The following is a 15,109-nucleotide window of genomic DNA, read 5'->3' on the forward strand; positions in this document are numbered from 1 at the left end:
CTGTTATGGCAGACTTTCTCAGCAACCTGCACTAAATCCCTCAACAACCTATCCTGTTGTCCCTCTGGCCTCCGTAGCTTTTTCCTGATATCTCTACTAGCCTGGTCTATAAAAGCCATGGTCACAGTAGCTTGTGCTTCTCACTGCTGGGGTCATAGGGGTATACTGACAGAATGTCTCCATGAGTTGCTCTAGAAAGGCAGCAGGCTACTCATCTGATCCCTGTCTAACCTCACGTACCTTGGTCAAATTTTTGGGTCATCATGCAGCCCTCCTTGAGACCTGCCAATGGCAGTAGATCTTCAGGTACTGCTTACCTTCTGACATATTAAAGTCCCAGTCAGGTCTAATCAGGGGAAACCTGCTGGCGATGACATCCTGGTCAATCGATGGTGCCTCCTGTGGGGGTGGAAGTCAGTCTTTCTGGCTTCCTACATTATCCTCTCTCGCTCTTTGGTCATGAAGAGAACTCTCATGAGTTGTTGGATATCATCCCAGGTGGGCTGGTGAGTAAAGAAAACAGTCTCAAAGGGATGAATCAACCCCCTTGGGGTTATCTGAAAGGAGGAGGGGTGTTGGGCCTTCCAGTTGTGCAAGTCAGCCCAAGAGAAGGACCAATATTGCATAGCCTGATTGCCCTTATCTAGAGGCCCATAAGACCTCAGCAGGAGAGCCACCATGATATCATGGGAGGTGGCGCTCAGACTTCAGGTCCCCATGGTGGGACCAGGAAGTTGGGGGTCTCCTCCTGCTCCTCCCTCAGGTAAAGGGGGGTTCAATAGCCCAAGTTCCATGTGGGCTGAGGATCCCGGGGCTGGTGATGGCACTGGTGGGGCTATGGGGACAAGGGTAGGGGGATATGGAGGAGGAGGGTCTTGAAGCAACAGGTCCACTGTTGAAGGGTCTCAGAGGATCGAGTTCTTCTCAGGTCTGGATCCCTCCTCCCGTGTTTCCTTTTTCCTGACAGCCAGAACCTATGAGGTGGGTCTTGAGGAAAGAAAGGCTTGTATCCATGAGGGTGGGTCCTCCACTAGATTCTTCCTGGTAACTATATAGGGCACTTGGTCTGGGTACCCAAGGGATCCTGTCCTAAAGACCCTTTCCTCTACTGCTTTGATCACCTACCAGTCAAAGGCCCCTATAGGTGTGGCCACCCTACTCCAAAGGTGGGCCGTTCGGAGAAGCAGAGAGTAACTAACTTGCCTTTCTTTACTACTATAGACAAGTCTTCTCCTCTTTCCCTAACTTCCTTCCAGTAGTTAACTAGGATGTTTAACGGGGTAGATTCAGTCTGTCCAATGTCCAAAAATGTCATCAGTCTAAGTCCAAGAACACAGAATAAATGAGATAACCAACACCAACAAACACAGAGAAAGACGATCAAGACACAGACAGTTCACCCCTGCCACAGGCGCAGACAGTCCAAGTCCAAGCACATAGAGGAAGACAATCAACACGTAGACAGTTAGCCCTTACCGAGGCCCCAGAAACCAGGTTATACAGACACTATATCTACTGGCTAGCAAGCATGACATGCATTTGAACTCTACCTGGGACTTTCCAGTCAGTACATTTAGAGAATTTTTACTCAAGAATGTTCCTGTGGGTAGAGAATGGAACTTGACCTAGTCTTGACCCTAGGTGGGAGATGGAAGCTATAAGGAGAGTGTGGAACTGGAAAAGCCCTGAGGGTCCCTCAATACCACAACTGCGAACTGCTTTTATTTCACTATCTGTGCAAATACAAACATTACAAACTCAACAAGCTCAAGGGGAGATCTTGGGACCATCAGAGTGGATTCCTAAGCTGAGAGCCAGTAAAACCCCTCTGAGCTAGTTGTAGCTGGACTGGACACTCCTCCAGAGGTGGAGGCAGAGCCACCAGTTACAGAGTATCGAGGAAGCCATCTGGGAGACAGCCTTTGCAGACATTTTTATTTCCCTTACAAGTAAGTGATCTTGAATGAGGCTATTAAGAGAGGAGATGATGTCCAGGGATTTCATTTTGCATTTCCAGTTATAGAACAGGTTAGTCCTCAAGGCAATTGAGTCAGAGTTTATCAGCCTTTTCTGTTTAGTCTGTTAAAGGAATAAAAATCTGCTTGTGTACAATATGGCCCGACAGCCCCATTTACTCTGGCTATGCTTGAGTCATTGTCTATGGATCCCCTCCCACCTTAGGACTGGAAACAGTTGGCAAGGGCCCATTTGTCAGATTTTTTTTATTATGGAAGTCAGAATTTGCTAAACAGTGTCAAAGCATTGCTGAGATCTATCGAACACAAGAAATACATATTATGTTTGAGATGTTAGCAGGACGGGACAGTATCATGAGACTAACAGTTACGTTGTTTGGTTGGTTGGTTGGTTGGTTGGTTTTGGTTTTTCAAGACAGGGTTTCTCTGTGTCGCCTTGGCTGTCCTGGAACTCACTCTGTAGACCAGGCTGGCCTCGAACTCAGAAATCCGCCTGCCTCTGCCTCCCAAGTGATGGGATCAAAGGCGTGCACCACCACTGCCCAGCAAAATTTGATTCACCTGTTTATGGACAAATTAATGTTTAAGTTAAGCTAAGAAAGCCTGGTATAAACTATCTTCGATGGGGAGGCAGACTGAGGATTTATCTGGAATTGGGCAGGGTTCAGATGAGTTGTTCCAGGATTTGGTGACCAGGTTGCTGCAGACAGCAAGCAAATTTATAGGAGATACTGAGGCAAGTATAAGATGGATAAAGTCTAATTATTTTAATCAAATATTTAAATATTTTAGATATATAATTTATTTTTAAAGAGAAAGATTTGTTTTAACATTTATATCAAGTTTTATATCTTATAACAATTATTGAAAGTTCAGACTTATGTTATAAACCATTTATGTCTTAAGCTAATAGTAAAAATATTTTTAAAATAAAAATTTATTAATTAGTTAGATATATAATAATATTTTTTTAATCCACAAGGACAGGGAATTGTGGAACAAACCCATGGAGCTCTAAAAAAATCAGTTACAAAAAAATAAAATTTAATTTTGCTACTGAACATCTATGGCACTGTATAACTAGGTATATTTATGCCCAGGTAAAATGGAAGGACTGGCATATGGCATGGTCCTGATCAGATATGTCTATGGGGAAGAGGGCATGTTTGTGTTTTTCCATAGGATGCTGAAAGTGACAGGTAGATTCTGGAGCATTTGGTTCACTGTGCGGAGAAAGCAATTGACCAGATACATGATGCTGTTGCTGTTGCTGTTGCTGTTGCTGCTGCTGCTGCTGCTGCTGCTGATGCTGATGCTGATGCTGATGCTGATGCTGATGCTGCTGAGCCGCTTCCTGATGCCAATTCGAGGAGAGTCCCCAGACAAACTCAGATGACTGGCAGAAAGGACTGTATTCAGGACTTTGGTGAACAAACACTGGAACACCACAGACTTACACCTGGAAACCTGCTGTGGCTTTGAGGGAGATTAAAGCAACTAACACAGCTACTAAACGGAGATGAACACTGGGTTCAGACTGACATCAGTGGGGAATGTACTTGCCTGCATTTCCCTGCCATATGTATCGTTGATAAGGAAAGTTAACATCATTATGTATGGGTTTAGATTCAATGTAACTTGTTATGACTGTAACTTGACTAATTGTGTATCTGACATTGTTATGGTACTTCATCAACCTTCATTTGTTATGCTTTCAGTCAATGTTTCAGAACCCGTGGTGTGCAGATAGAGGCTTGCAAGTGTTGGATCTAATTCAATTGCATCAAGAAATTTTGAGTTGGGCAGTAGTGGCGCACACCTTTAATCCCAGCACTTGGGAGGCAGAGGCAGGCAGATTTCTAAGTTTGAGGCCAGCCTGGTCTACAGAGTGAGTTCCAGGACAGCCAGGGCTACACAGAGAAACCCTGTATCAGAAAGAAAGAAAGAAAGAAAGAAAGAAAGAAAGAAAGAAAGAAAGAAAGAAAGGAAGGAAGGAAGGAAGGAAGGAAGGAAGGAAGGAAGGAAGGAAGGAAGGAAGGAAGAGAAAGAAAAAAGAGAAAATTTGAATCTAAAAGATGCTAAACCCTTGCAATTCAATGCTACAAAAGTTGCCTCTGAAAGGTTAGAGAAATTAAGAAAAAGCATGGCCTTCTCAGTACTTGCCTTAGGTACTCTAATGGTTATAGGATTATGCCTGTTACCACACTTGTGATTAAGTGTGCCCTCTGTTCCTTTTTGAACATCCATGGAGGTCTCCATCATATTCAGCACAAAACTGTAACCTAATGGGTTACATACTCCATTGGAGAGGCTGGTAGTAAAATATGGTTAAGATTTCCTTAGAGGTGGACCAACTTAAGACAGGACATGAATGCCAGGATTCATATTACAAACATGGGTAAGATTCACAGTTTTTGAGGAGACATCTAAGACAGACATAGGTTTTCATCGCCAATTGCTGAGACAGCTTTGGCTTGTATAAAATAAAAAAGGGAGAGATGTCGGGAGCCATTTTTACCTGCTTCTGTGAAAGCCTTCCTGTCAGGTAGAGTCAAGGCAGGTCAGGGTCTGCTGGCAGATTTCCTGGCCTGCTTACACTTGGAATAATAAGAGGGGATACACTTGAAGCTCAAGGTGAGCAGCTGAATGTTCTATTAACCTTGGTGGAAGGGACAGGGAGGCTTCCCAATGGGAATAGATATCCTATGTGTGTCAGCCATTGTCTCTGCTAGCTTGTGACTTTGTTTCCCACAATACTGTGAAGTATATAAAGGCTGTCAGAAATACATTCAGAGCTAGTGTGATATAGACCTACGGCCCTCCTGATTTCTAACCTTTGTCTCTGAGTCTTCTTTTTGTCTTTCCTATAATCATCCTCACTCCCCACTCAGAGGACTGTTAGACTTCACCCCAGCTGGACCAGCCCAATCCATTAGCCTTTTCCCCCAAATCTGTAACCCAATGAGGATGGGATTGCACTGCCCAGTGTCTATGGTTCAGTGGCAAGGAGATCGAATACCCATAGAGTTGATTTGGTCATCAGACTTTCAGCTTACTCAAAGTCCATCTTGACAGGGGAATCCACCAAATGTGTCCCATACTCATACAATCCCAGGAGGAGCAGAAGAAGAACTCATCTCTTCCACATTGTCACCGCCAGGTCTTATGGTTTTTTTCCCACGGGTGCAAACATAGAATTGATGTGTGCTGAGCAATCCATCAGCCCGGGAAAGTCCAACTAGATTAGCTGAGTTGAAGTGGAGGTCAGGAACCAGGTGCCAAGGGACATCGTCTTGCTCTGCTGGTGGAGAATGTCACCTGTGGATATCCAGGTTAGGTTCCAAGGCTGGTGAGGGCTAGAACCAGGAGATAACCAGCAACTCCTGGAAGCAAGATATATTCTGACAGCCTGTGTCAATAGGCTTAGGAACCCTGGAGCTTGAGTTTTAGTGAGTTCCTTGGTCTCTGGTGACACGGCATCATGGATACATGTCCCCTGGATCTGGATGTGGGTCTGCAAGAAGGGCATGTGTGTGATATATCCAAGTAGCAATCCTGTCAACCTTGAGGGCTGTAGGTGTTGTTAGGACCATGGCATAGGGTCCTTTCCAGCAGGGCTGTAGGTTTCCTTTTGGTGCCTTCACAGGAAGACCCAGTCTCCAGGGCAACAGTGATGGGGAGTAGGAGGTGGTGCAACCTCATAAATAGCCTTCAGGTGAGGTCAGAGCTCCTTTCGGGTGTGAGCTAGATGTTCAAGAGAGTTAAGTGAGTGGTGATCATCAACTTCAGCTAACACTTCAGATTTTAGGTAAAATAGGAGGGGATCTTCCAAACATGACTTCATAAGGGGTTAAACCCAACGTATAGGATGTGTTGGAAACCCTACAAACGGCAAGGGGAGGAGAGCTACCCAGTCCCTGCCAGTCTCCGTGGTTATTTAGTAAGGGTCTCTTTTAGAGTTCTATGCATCCTCTTTTCCTGTCTTGAGCTTTGAGGCCTGTAAGCACAATATAGTTTCCAATCCACCCCAATGGCTTTAGCCGTTCCCTGTGTTACCTGAATGGTGAAGGCAGGCCCATTGCCAGAGCTTAGGAGGACTGGCATTCCATACCTGGGAAGCACCTCGTCTAGTATCTTCTTGATCATTATTTTTGTCATTTGATGACTGGTGGAGCAGGCCTCAGTCCATCCTGAAAAGGTGTCTACAAGCACCTGTAATCATATTTCCCTGGTCTTTTGTTTGTTTGTTTGTTTGTTTTTGAGACAGGGTTTCTCTGTATAGCCCTGGCTGTCCTGGAACTCACTCTGTAGACCAGGCTGGCCTCGAACTCAGAAATCTGCCTGACTCTACCTCCCAAGTGCTGGGATTAAAGGCGTGTGCCACCACTGCCCAGCATATTTCCCTGGTCTTACCTCAGGAAAGTCCATTTCCCAGTGGATGGTAGGTTTGATATCCTGAACCTGGGATCCTTTATCCCATGGTTGATTATCAGCATTAGTGAGCTTACAACCCAAGCATTTGGAGGTAATCTGTTCAATCTTGGAACTGAGGTTGAGAATCTTTAGGTCTGCCTTTTTTATTAGGTCCTCAGTTTTCTTGGTGCCTAAGTAGGTTGTCTGGAGCAGGCTGACTGCCAAATTGCTGGGCAGGATTATTTTACAGTCTCTGATGAGCCTACAGCCATCAGGCTTATGAGACATAGGCAATTTACAAATAGAGGTAGTGTCCTCTTTGGAGTATTCTGACTTAACTTGTAGGATTGGAATTCCTAGGTCAGGCAGTTGTAAAGTCACAGGATGGACTGCTACTGTCTTAGCTGCTAAATCTACCCTGTGATTTCCTTTTGCTTTAGGCATAGTAGCCTTTTGGTGGCATGGGCAGTATATAATAGCCAGGTTCTTTGGAAGCCAAAGGGTCTCCAACAGGTTTAGGATCTCTTGTTTGTTTTTAATAGTCTTTCCTTCAGCCGCCAGGAGTCCTCTCTTCTGATAAATAGTCCCATGGACATGAGCTGTAGAAAAGGCATACCTGCTATCTGTATAAATGTTTGCTTTTTCTCAATCTTAGTGCTTCTGTTAGGGCTGAGTCCAGCCCGTTGTGCCAAAGTACTGGTTGGCAGGGCAGTTGCCCATATAGATTCTGAGTCTGATACCTCTGCCACCTCCTGTTAATCTGCCTTTCTGCCTCACTCCTGGGACACAGAGGACACCAGGCAGGATGCCTGGATGGAACAGATGAAAGGTTCCAAGGGGCTCTGGCCTGGCTGGAATGGACAAAGTGTTACAGCTCTCCAGGGGAAAGCTGGGACAGGGCGGATGGCTGGATATCTTCCACTGCCTTTGCAGCCCCGGTGCTAAGGTAAAGCAGCAAGATGCAGTGGACAGCTAGAAGCCGAAGCCAGAGCCACTAGGGAAGTCGCAGGATGCCGCTGCAATCAACTGCAGCAAACAGCATCCAGCAAGTGAGAACTCAAGCTTGGCAGGCTGGGCAGAGCTGAGGTCCAGCAACAATGCTTCGGGAGAGAAAAGTCTTCCCTGGAGAGTTACAGCTCAGTAACACTCGGATGCTTCTTGGTGAAAGAACTCATATCCTTTATTCCTTATGGACAGGGACCTTATAAACATTTCAGGGATAGGATTGTCTCAGCCTGAGGTGTTAGGTATGCTTTATTTGCATGGAGAAGGACTCCAAGTGTTGTCCCTACATGATTGATTGTCATGGTCCTCCTTGTGGGGTGTCTGGATCACATGTTCCAGGACAGCATGACTGGGAGCTCGTTAATGTTCTCAATTATGAGATTTACTGGGGCTTTGAACCTGCTTCAACCTTACCAGTCCTTCTGTCTGTCCCATAGCCCCTGCATATCGTTGTCCCTTGCACAAAAAGCTGCTACCATCTGTGAACCATGTGGCTGCATTCAGCAGCACCTAGTCCATTAGGTCTTTCTGGAGTCCATGCACCTGGCTTAGTGTGACTGAACAATCATGTGGGGCCTCCAAATCTGGGTCTGGCAGCAGGGATGCTGGGTTCAAGGCAGTGCTTGATAGAAAATGGATACATGGGGGGGGGGGGGGAGGCTGGCTAGCAGCAGGCTTTGGTAGTGAGTCATGCATGCATTGCTCATTCATCCATCTGGGGATTGTTTGAGAATTCCTTCAATGCGTGACGAGTGGTAATGTAAAGTTCTTGCCCCAGAGTCAATTGGTCTGCATCCTTGCCTAGCAAGGCTGTGGCAGCATTGACTCCCAAATGAAGAGGCCACCCAGAGGCCTCAGGGTCTAACTTCTTTGATAGGTATGCCACTGGGCAATTCCAGGGGCCTAACATTTGAGTGAGGACTCCTTATGCCTTTGCATATATATCTGGAAGGGGTGAATGTCAGGTAGTCCCAGTGCAGGGGCCCATTAATAAGGCTTGTTTGAGTCTATCGAAAGTGACTTCCTAGACTGCCATCCACTGGAAGGGTTTCTTTTTCCTTGGTGGCCTCATAGAGGGGATTTGCCAATTCTGCAAAATTATGGACACAAAGATGGCAGAACTCTACCAACTCCAAAACTTCTCTGACCTTCTGTCTTGTGGTAGCTTTGGGGATCTTCAAAATGGTCTCTTTTCAGGCCTCTGATAGCCATCGCTGGCTACCTTTTAGGCTCCCAAGTGTGTTACTTCTTGGCAAATTTTAAGTCTACTTAGCTTATGCCTGATAGCCTGATTTCTCCAGTGCCATTAGCAGGTCCTCAGTACTCCATTGACACTCTTCCATGGTCTCTGCTGCCACCAAGAGATCATTTACATATTGCAAAAGAGTGGTACTGAGGTGTTCCCACCTGTACTCACCCAAATCTTCATGTAGAACCTCATCCAAGATGGTTGGTAAGTTCTTGAATTTTTGTGGCACTCTGGTCTGTTGTGTGTAATTTTAAAAACACACTTGCTTCTTTGCCCAGGGCCACACTTTTGGCTTAACTCCAAGATCATGATCCCGCCAGCCCAGTGCTACCGCTCTCCCAGGAGCTCAGCCTGCGCTCTGATCTCTCCCCGTTTAGCTCTGAGATTGGCTGCTGCCAGCCTCACTTCCAAATTGCCCATTCCTGCCGGCTAGCTTTGCCAAGTCACTAACAACCTCCCCGGCTGCTTTCTTTCTCCTCCTGGTGACCTTAGCCCTGTGGAAAACAGTAGACAGTTTTATATTTTAAAACTAGCCAGATAACACATTGGCTGGGTAATCTCCTGCCCTAATCTTATCAGCTAACAGCCAGCTCCTGCCAACCTCCTAGGCCCCCTGCCCGTGGCAGAGGGTGAATGTCCTAGGTGCCGCAAGGCCTTACATGGATGTTCATGCTTCTCCTTCCAAAGCCTGGCTGAAAAGATTGCCTCTCTCTCTCTCTCTCTCTCTCTCTCTCTCTCTCTCTCTCTCTCTCTCTCTCTCTCTCTCTGCATCCCTTCTCTTCCTCCTGGGATCTGGAAGTTTCACATTTCCCTTCACCTAGCAATTGGCTTCCACTGTCTTTATTGACACAATCAAGAACCAATTAGGAAACTGGATTTTAATATCAACTCCCCCCCTACACTTGTCCATGTTAGTTGTCCACTGAGTCCTTTCTCTGGGTCTTGCCACTCAATGGCAAACATAGGTTGGCTCCGGGGGCCTAAGAGCAGACTAAAGAAGGCATCTTTGAGGTCCAATAGTGTAAACCAACTCTTGAAAGGTTCTAATGAACTCAGGAGGATATAAGGGTTTGGTACCATTGAATATATGTCTATAACTATCCTATTTACCTTCTGAGGTCCTAGACTGGTCTATAGTCACTGGAGTTCAGTTTCTTGATGGGGAAGAGGCATATATTTCATGGGGATTGGCAAGGTACTACTATGCCCAAGTCCCTGAGCCTTCTGATGTGAGGTATGATGTGGGGTATCCACTTTGGCTTCTTGGGGCATTGGGTACTGTTTTATTCAGAGAAGAGTTACCCCTGGTTTCAGTTTGATCCAAATGTGGGTCCTATGGCCCACCAACCTCATTCCTCTTCCCCAAGCCAAGGGGAACATGTTTAACCATGTTGAGATCTCATTCCAGAGAGCTTGCACTCTATAATTTATCTTCTAGAGACAGAATGAATGGCACATCCTCTGGGATCTGTGACAGAGGTCCCTTTTCAATCAAAGGAGATCTGAGCTCCTATCTTAGTCAGCAAATCTCTCCCCAAGAGGGGGTAGTGGCAGTCTGGTATGACAATGAAGGAATGGGATACCCAGCTTGTTCCGAGATCCACTGTTCTTTGGGAAGTTCATGCATCCTGATTCATACCAGTGGCCCCTTGTACCCATGGTTTCTCTGAGGACAATTTGCCATGGGATTGGGCTAAGACTGAATGTTGTGCCCATGTCTACTAAGAAATTTATAGGTTTTCTCCCCACTTTAAGGGTTATGTTGGGTTCAGGAAGGGGGTCTGAACCCTGTCACCTCTAGTCACTAAGTCCTTCCAACTTGAGGACCTGGTAGTGCTCCCAGCCTCGGTCCTTCTTTGGAGATTTTTTGGGGAAGTCCTTGACCCAACGTCCCATATTCTTACAGCATGGATATTCATTCATTTGGAGGTTTTGATTCCCCTCTTGTTGGGGAACTTACCTTTTCTGGCCACAAGACGGTGCAGTTGGTAGTTCTCTTCCAGGGACTCTGCTGATGTGGCCAGAAGGATCTCAGCCTAGTTGTGAGCTTGTTGCTCACTGGCAGTGGTCTTAGCTCATAAGTGTTGCTCCTCAAGTGTCTCTCTGTTGTTGTACACTTTCTTGACAACCACCAGCAACTCCTGCAAACTCTTCTCCCCTAGCCTGTCTATTCTCTGCAGTTTGTGCTTGATTTCAGGGACAGCCTGATTTACAAAGGCCATAATGACTGCTGACTACTTTTCAGGTAGGTGCCTCTGGGTCTAGGGACATGTAGGTGCAATAGGCCTCCTTAATCCTTTCTAAAAAGGCTGCAGGTGATTCTTTTCCTGCTGCATATTATGTACCTTGGCCAAATTAGTGTCGACATACAGCTGCCCTGAGACCTCCCCTTAGAGTCTAGAGTCTAGTGGTAGACCTGAAACCTCTCCTTACCTTCTGCCAAGTTAAAATTCCAGTCTGGTTTGGGCAAGGGAAAGCCTGCATCAGTCATAGCTTAGTAGTAGGGGGTCCCATCTGCTCCTAGAACCGATTTCCAAGCCTCATTTAAAATCTTCTCTTGGACTTTGGTAGTGAAGAAGGAACTGCAAGAGCTGTTGGCATTCATCCCAGGTGGGCTGGTGGGTAAAAAATGACAGAATCTAGTAAGTCAATGAATGCAGCTAGCTTTTCTGAGAACTCAGTGTTCTGGAGTTTCCAGTTGCATAGATCACTAGTGGTAAAGGGCCAGTAATGCATCAGTTGGTTCCCGGTTCCCCTCATCGTCTTGGGGGACTATTGCCCTCAAGGAGAGAACACTGGCTTGGCTGTGGGCCGTCAAGGCAGCTCTTGCTGGGCTCTCCCTCAGGTGTGAGGTGGGCTCACTAAGATTGAGGCCCTGGATGACCCCCTAGTGGCGGTTAGTGAGGTGGGGGGGGGGAGAGGAGGTCTTCCTCAGTGCTACCCTGCAAGACAGGATAAAGAAGGTCAATAGGGTTAGTTTCAGCTTTTTGTTTCTCTCAGTTTTCCAGGGTGAGTATGGTGGTGCTTGGCTGCTGTGGCAGCAGCAGTGACTTGAGCTATTCTGGTGGCTCCTGGACCAGATCCTGCCAGGTGGCGATGTCGGGACTTGGTCTGGGTGTTTCAGTCATCCAAAAATAATGTCCTTGGTCCTAAAAATCATGAGCATGTGCCAAGTCTCCTCTAGGGGCCAGTCAACATTGAAAGTTGGTCATTCGTTCATGCAAAAGGTGGTTAGTCTGTCCTTAACATCTAACCTAGACTTCGAACCATAATTTTACAGTCTTTGAAATGGGCTAAGAACAAAGTTAAAGGTGTGGTCTGAGCTTGTCCTACAGCATCGGTCACAAAGTCAGACAGAGAGCAAACAGAAGGATGAAAGACAATAAGACACTCAGTCCTCCTGGTGATTGGAGGCAAAAATGAAAATGAGACAACAGCCTTACACAGGCATCTCAAGTCTATGAGGGGGATTCAATCCCCTACATTCGGGTCTGGGACATCTCCCAAGGGTCATCCATCGAGTCCACCTAGACTGCCTGTAGGCTACTCAGATTTAGGGTCAAATGCCAAGAGACTGAGACAGAGGACAAATGTTCAGACACCTACCAGCCAGGTTTTGACTCAACAGTTTGAGGGGTCCTGGGGGGGAGGGGGCGCTTGGGGATCCTGGACGAGCCCCTAAATGTTATGCCCAGATCTGAGAGTCCCTGAAGACCACCAGAAGTAGAACTTGTATGCAAAAGTAAGGAGTTTTTATTCAAGCTTGAGCTTGGACCCTCAGTCCCCTCTGACAAAGTGGGGTAGCACAGAAAGCCTCAATCACCTAAGGTTCAACCTTTTAATTTCAGTTACAGCAGGGTGAGGGACTTATCAACTTGGCAGTTACATGATTGGCTAACAATGATTTCAGTTGATTTAAGCAGTTTATATCTATCTACATAGATATAGAACATTAGGTATTTTCTTGCTGGTGGCCCATACCTAGGGTGGTTCCTTCCTGGAACAGTTTTTGTTTTTTTTTTTTTTTTCAATAATTAGAGTTTAACCTTAGGACAGGGCCTAGTGTATAAAATGGAGGCCAGGTTATAAGATGGAGTCTGTCTTGTCAAGTTGGGGGCCCTTCAGCAGTACCTGGCATGAATTCCCTCTTATTGATGAAACATAGTAATAACTCGGGCTATCTATAGGAAAGTAGATTCTAATAGCATAGAAGGTAGATGTCTGCCCAGCTCTTGTGCAGTTGAAGGTTTTAAAAGGTTGTGTGTGTGTTTTATCTGGGAACTGAACAATCAAAGGCAGGTAGTAATCCCAGTCCAGATTACATTTCTCCAACAAAAGTGAAATACTGATATATCAAAACTATCCTCACATTTCTCAACTGGAGTCTTTAAACCAGTAGTTCTCAACCTGTGAGGCATAACCCCTTTGGCTAACCTCTATTTAATAATATAAATAGAAATATTTATATTATGATTATGAATCATATAAATGATTTATAATGAATTTATAAATGTTATGAATCATAATATAAATAGAAATATTTATATTATGATTCATAACAGCAGCAAAGTTACAGTTGTGAAGTACAACAAAAATAACTTTATGGTTGGGGGTCACCACAACACGAGGAAGTGTATTAAAGGGTTGCAGCATTAGAAGGTTGAGAACCACTGCTTTAAACAGCTTCCAAAAAGTCTGACTCCATTTCTTCCTTTCCACTATTACAATCTATAATCTTCCAATACAAATGTGATCAGTGCCCTAAGTATCAACTTGTAATTCATAATATCAGAAACGTTGACACTTTATTCATTTTTTTTTTTTTTTTTTTTTTTTTTTTGCCTTTCTTCCTGGAAAACTTAAATCAATTCAGGCCTTAGTTTTCAGATCTCTTCCTTTGTGGAAAGTGTTCCTGATTCCTTCTGGTCTTATAATTATATAATCCTGTGCCCTGCTGTTAGGAACATAACTTAAAAGTCATTCTCTGGAACTTAGAAACCATTTTGTGTGACTTGAAATAATGCAGTGCATGTGAGATAGAAGTTTGCCACCAGATAGCTCTGGTAAGACCTAGGAGCAAAGCACTGGCAGGCCACCTGGCAGCCCAGTCACCAACCTAGCCCAGGATAGGCCTTGATATGCTTAAAAACAAAAACCTAACCTCAAGGTGGTGTTAAGATAGTGAACCAAACCCAAGTTGTGAGCTTGGTTTTCAGAGCCCAAAGAAATGGTGCAAAGGTTGGAACTTTGGGATTGTTTGTTCTCTAAGGTTGCACTGCTGTGCCCCGTAGCCAGCATTTCTAAGCCTGTGTGTGTTTATATCCGTCCGCAAGAACGTGTACGTAAGTATTCAGCTGCCTTATTGTAGCACTTTCCCCAATACTATCTGATCAGTATCTTCTCGTTCAGTTACCCAGAAGCTCAGTTATTCAGAGATGCCTGGACTTGCATATTGTATGCTTACTGTTGGTACTAAGTATGGTACTTTGTTTGGAATAAGCGAATCCAAATGACATAGTCCTGTTAGCGAACAAATATTTTCATGTGTCCCAGCCAGGTCCATTTCTTTTCCTCCTTTTTTTTTTTCTGAATAAGCCCCTCTTTCGTCTCATTAGTTGTATGGTCCTATTTTCTCATTCATGCTCTGGCTCCGCCCTCCCTCAAACCTTTCGAGATCCCTTTGCATCAAATGAGAACAGTTATGTGCTGTTCCTCAAGCGAATCCATTTTCATTATCTCTTTTTCCTCAGAGTGGTTAGGCTAACGACATTAAGATTGACATAAAACACCAACCAATCGTACAACCGGGAACATTCCCCTAAACTTCCAGACATCTAGCTCATACACGTCTCTCAACCTGGAGCAGCGACCCGGCTGATACTCGTCTCTCAACCAGGAGGAGCGATCCGGCGTGCTCCGCGTCTGGTCCCTTCCCCCGGAAACGGAAACGGAAAAGAGGAGGAACGCCTCGGAAACCCACTATTGGTGGTGGTGGTGGTGGTGGGGCTCTGTTTTCCGGCTGAACGAAGTCCTATGGCCCGAATCAACCGGCTTGCGGCGCCGTCGCTCTTGGCGACTCGGCTCCCCATTGGTCTCTTAGGGCACCGCCCACCGGCGGACGGGAATTCAGTGCGCTGCGCGCTGCTGCCTTCCCCTGCCGGGCTCGGAGGTCCGGCTTGTGCCAGTGGGATCTTACCGTAGACGCCGGCCTCCCAGACCGTTCTAGGGTGCCCTGCGGCGGCGGGAGTCCTGGCTGGCCGCGCGTGTGAGGCTCGCGGACGTTCTCCCTCCTGCCGGCTCTGACTGGTAAGTCCCGATGCGCCCCTGCTGCAGCCGCGGCTCCCTGCGCGCTTCCCCCGACACCTGTGGCCTCGCCGCTCGCCCACCGTGGCGGGAGATGGTGAGGCCGCGGAGCGCAGGCTGGGGGATGCCGGGGAGCAGCCCCTCGGGGATGCCTCACTCGTGA

The 15,109-nt window shown here is 46.2% G+C and overlaps 1 protein-coding gene and 1 long non-coding RNA gene across 6 annotated transcripts in view; one reads left to right on the plus strand and one right to left on the minus strand.

Moving 5' to 3' along the window:
* Positions 1 to 1,924: 1,924 nt before the first annotated feature.
* LOC143441822 (uncharacterized) lies at positions 1,925 to 14,591 on the minus strand. 2 transcript variants are annotated; one of them, XR_013109523.1, is made up of 3 exons: positions 14,437 to 14,591; positions 10,604 to 11,258; positions 1,925 to 5,720 (listed from the first exon to the last, which is right to left on the minus strand). It is a non-coding gene; the product is annotated as an uncharacterized LOC143441822 (long non-coding RNA). The 2 variants fall into 2 exon arrangements; XR_013109524.1 differs by having other exon boundaries at positions 11,077 to 11,258; positions 14,437 to 14,589.
* Positions 14,592 to 14,613: 22 nt separating this feature from the next.
* Orc2 (origin recognition complex subunit 2) overlaps positions 14,614 to 15,109 on the plus strand; it is a 40,363-nt gene continuing 39,867 nt past the window's right edge. For 3 of the 4 annotated variants that reach the window (XM_076931870.1, XM_034499252.2, XM_076931871.1), the window contains exon 1: positions 14,733 to 14,949. The gene's annotated coding sequence lies outside the window, so the exon portion shown is untranslated. Of the gene's footprint in view, positions 14,950 to 15,109 lie in introns of all 4 variants that reach the window. The other variant, XM_034499251.2, reaches the window with a different exon arrangement.

The sequence above is a fragment of the Arvicanthis niloticus genome, chromosome 3, assembly GCF_011762505.2.
Source record: "Arvicanthis niloticus isolate mArvNil1 chromosome 3, mArvNil1.pat.X, whole genome shotgun sequence".
Lineage (NCBI taxonomy): Eukaryota > Metazoa > Chordata > Mammalia > Rodentia > Muridae > Arvicanthis > Arvicanthis niloticus.